At 41.1% G+C, this 2,992-nt stretch overlaps 1 protein-coding gene across 2 annotated transcripts in view; it reads left to right on the forward strand.

Annotated features, from left to right (window-relative positions):
* The window catches only part of TM2D1 (TM2 domain containing 1), a 70,856-nt gene that overhangs the window by 44,883 nt on the left and 22,981 nt on the right, over nt 1-2,992 (forward strand). The window contains exon 7 of one of the 2 annotated variants that reach the window (XM_019501197.1): nt 992-2,642. The exons of the other annotated variant lie outside the window; for it this stretch is intronic. The gene's annotated coding sequence lies outside the window, so the exon portion shown is untranslated. Of the gene's footprint in view, nt 1-991; nt 2,643-2,992 lie in introns of those variants that run through there. 2 annotated transcript variants of the gene reach the window in all.

Raw genomic sequence — 2,992 nt, forward strand, 5'->3', positions numbered from 1 at the left:
TGGCTTTCAAGACTGTATTTCTTACAGAGAACACTGCAGTTACCAGCCTCTGCAGATACATATGACACAGCAGGTTTGTAGACTCTGTAAGAATTATAAAGATCAGTTTCCATTACTGTAATTGCTATATAAATCCTCTCTTTTAAGAGGCTTATAAACAGGCCTGTTTTTAACCTTGCCTTGAGCTGAAGCTTGGACCTAGTTCGTATGCAACAAGTTCTTCCCCCATCTTCTCTGTAACCTCTTATATTAGTCTTTTTCATCTTAACCAAATATTAGTCTTTTTTCTTAACCAAATTACAACAATAATCCTTGTCCCCTCTTTCTAGATTTAGTAGGTCTTCCATGGTGATGTATTTTTTTTAAATATACTCAACAGCAAGCCCAAATGAGTTTGTTAAATCTGGAAAGTACCGTTTGTTCCCTTGGAACCTGTAACTGTTTCTTTGACTCGGCTGTGCTCTGAAAAGGTGCAAGAAGTCTCCAAGGCAGATGATCCACAGAGTGAAGTTAGAGGTACTGGAGTAAAATACAAGATCACATTCTCTTTGGAAGCCCGTAACTGCAGTCCCCACCTTTTGGGGTATGTGGACTAGTTGAAACCTTGCTTTAGTTGCATGGTGTCCCTTTTCAGTTGTATGTAATTGTTTGAAACAGGGAATTGAAGCAGCTCAAGCTGTTCTGCAGGTCAGAGCTTGCAACACCGAACAAGAGGTTCTGGTCACGTAGTACTACTGATACTAGTAGGTTGGGGAAATAGTGCTCTGTTAAACGCTGGCATGGGTTTGACCCTGGCTTGGGCTAGTTTTAGGCCAGATTGTAGCTTTAATTTGCATCATCAGACTGGTTATTTTTTTAAACTAACAAACCAAGTCTATTTTGCTATTTAAATTTGGAAGGCTTTGGACGCTTATGCCAAGCGTTTTGCTCCTGAGTGGATATGTAAAGCAAGGAATTGAAATTGTTAATATTTTCTGTTTTCCTTCCATAGAATTCACTTCAAATCCCCTATGTTGACTGAGGAAAGAGTCCTGAAAACCTGTAATGGGAGACCACTGTCTGCTAAGGAACTGACTGACTGTCCTATAGCCCAAAGGGAATGGGACTGCTAGACCCTGTGGACTGCCTGGGGAAACGATACGTGTCTGCAGAAAAGGGGGAGCCCTTATTATAGGGCTACCATTCCATGACATGTCATCCACTGTGGCTGTATTAAGAGGACAATGAGTGCCACTTCTAAATTATTTTGTTATGTGATTAGAAGCAATGAATGTCATGGTAACAAGCACTGTTGCTGGTATCTGATGCACTATTGTGAATTTAAAATCATGTTGGTAATCTCAAAATGTTAGGAGCTAAGTGGGAGTTGAGGAGAGAAGTGGCTTACTTGACATTCACAGTCTTCCTCCTTAGCTCTTAAGCTAGAGTAGGAACAGAATCAGAACAAAAAAATGTTTGTTTAACAGCTGTACAAAGTTACGGCTTGGACTCCATCTCCCCCTCTCTCCTCCCCCCCTCCCGCTTGCATCAAGTACATCCTGTACTTTTGGCAACATGTTGACTGGATATTTAAAAGCTGTGAACTGTTCTGAAAGTTTCACATACTGGGTTATGGGCCATGTGTGTTTGATCAAAATTCAATTACTGCACTGTACCATGCTTGGAAACCTATCATCCCAAGTTATGAAGTATGACGAAATAGGCTAATCTAATTGGTTCAGTATGGGAACAGTATCAACCAAGCTTGTTATGATAAATAGCTTCCTGTGTTAAAGGTTCTCTAGAGCTTAAGTATCTTGGCTCACCTCCTTCTACAAAATAAGAATATTGTTCCCTGGGAACAGTTACATCACTGTCCCTCTTCTACATTCAGAATGAAAGGTTTGTAGAATTTCTTCTCTCTTGCTACTTCTTGAAAAGCAGCATGGACATCTACCCTGTTTTCCAGTTCTGCTTTCTTCCCACCTCCAGAGTTAAATCATCTTGCACTAACCATGTCTCTTGGAGTTCTTTTTCAGTCCTGTTTAAGATGAGCTCGAGGAGAATGCTAAACTTGTCTTCAGCTCTGTATTTGGGGGCTTGTGTGTGCATTAAGTTAAATGGGGAAACATTTTAGTTTTTCCAAGCAGCTAACTAAATTACCTTGTTACACTGAATTGCATATCTATGGATATGTTGCTATCTACTTGGCATTTTTATTGCAGCATTCATTTAAAGTAAGCCCATTGTGCAAGTGCTGAAATAAGAGTAGGGATGGACTAGTGTTCTGAGTCTGGATTTGCAGTTGCTAAACGAGCCACTCGGCCAATGAGCTTTGTCCCATAGGATGATACTGGCTCCATGGTTTTAGCAGGCCCATCTTTGGTGATAACTGCTTGTCTGTGATTATGATGTCACCATAATAGACAGCAGCCAGGGTCAGAAGATTGAAAAATGGATCTTTGGCCACCTACATGTTTTTGGGATACAAGAGGATGATTTGTGTGAGGTAACAACAATATCATAATTCTCAAGTCCGCTTCAGAGCAAAATGATTCTGTAGTGGCCATTTTAGCTTCGGCACAATATAGGCCAGCTCTTGAAAGCAGATGTAGTAAAGTAACTTTAGTGGGATTTTTCTCAGGAGTAAAGCTACTCACATGCCAAAGTGCTGGTAGGGGCCAAGTCTTCTTAAAACCTGATTATGCCTGCCTAGTGATTAATGTCCATTTACTGCATTTCTTAAGGTTTGGAGTTTTTTTAAAGATTTGCTTTCATAGACATTTCATAGACATTAAGGCTGGAAGGGACCTCGGAAGATCATTGAGTCCAGCCCCTGCCCAAAGGGCAGGAAGTCAGCGGGGGTCATAGGATCCCAGCAAGATAAACATCCAATTTGCTCTTGAAGGTGTTCATTGTAGGCGCTTGAACCACCTCCGATGGCAGGCTGTTCCAGACCTTGGGGGCTCAGACAGTAAAGAAATTCTTCCTTATTTCCAGCCTGAAACGGTCT

The sequence above is a fragment of the Gavialis gangeticus genome, unplaced genomic scaffold (genome assembly GCF_001723915.1).
Source record: "Gavialis gangeticus isolate Ggan-Ray unplaced genomic scaffold, GavGan_comp1, whole genome shotgun sequence".
NCBI classification, from domain to species: Eukaryota; Metazoa; Chordata; order Crocodylia; family Gavialidae; genus Gavialis; species Gavialis gangeticus.